General features: G+C 44.1%; 1 non-coding gene across 1 annotated transcript; it reads left to right on the forward strand.

Moving 5' to 3' along the window:
* The first annotated feature begins 236 nt into the window (after positions 1 to 236).
* LOC114388835 lies at positions 237 to 343 on the forward strand. Its single transcript, XR_003661625.1, has one exon. It is a non-coding gene; the product is annotated as a small nucleolar RNA R71 (small nucleolar RNA).
* The last annotated feature ends 332 nt before the right edge of the window (positions 344 to 675 follow it).

Consider the following 675-nt stretch of genomic DNA (forward strand, 5'->3'; position numbering starts at 1 on the left):
GCTTCTTAGTTTCAGATGATGCAGATGGGTTTGTAGCTACCTCATGCACTCCTCTAATGACTATGGCATCATTTCTGGCGCTAAACTGCTGGGAGTTGGAGGCCATCTTTTCAATTAAATTTCTGGCTTCAGCAGGAGTCATGTCTCCAAGGGCTCCACCACTGGCAGCATCTATCATACTTCTCTCCATATTACTGAGTCCTTCATAAAAATATTGGAGAAGAAGTTGTTCTGAAATCTGATGGTGGGGGCAACTGGCACAGAGTTTCTTAAATCTCTCCCAGTACTCATACAGGCTCTCTCCACTAAGTTGTCTAATACCTGAGATATCCTTCCTGATGGCTGTGGTCCTGGAAGCAGGGAAAATTTTTTCTAAGAATACTCTCTTAAGGTCATCCCAGCTCGTGATGGACCTTGGAGCAAGGTAATACAACCAGTCCTTTGCCACTCCCTCTAATGAATGAGGAAAAGCCTTCAGAAATATGTGATCCTCTTGGACATCTGGGGGTTTCATGGTGGAGCAGACAATGTGAAATTCTTTCAAATGTTTGTGCGGGTCTTCACCTGCAAGGCCATGAAACTTTGGAAGCAAATGAATCAGTCCAGTTTTAAGAACATATGGGACATCCTCATCAGGGTATTGGATGCACAAGCTTTCGTAGGTGAAATCAGGTG

This window comes from Glycine soja, chromosome 15, assembly GCF_004193775.1.
Source record: "Glycine soja cultivar W05 chromosome 15, ASM419377v2, whole genome shotgun sequence".
NCBI lineage: Eukaryota > Viridiplantae > Streptophyta > Magnoliopsida > Fabales > Fabaceae > Glycine > Glycine soja.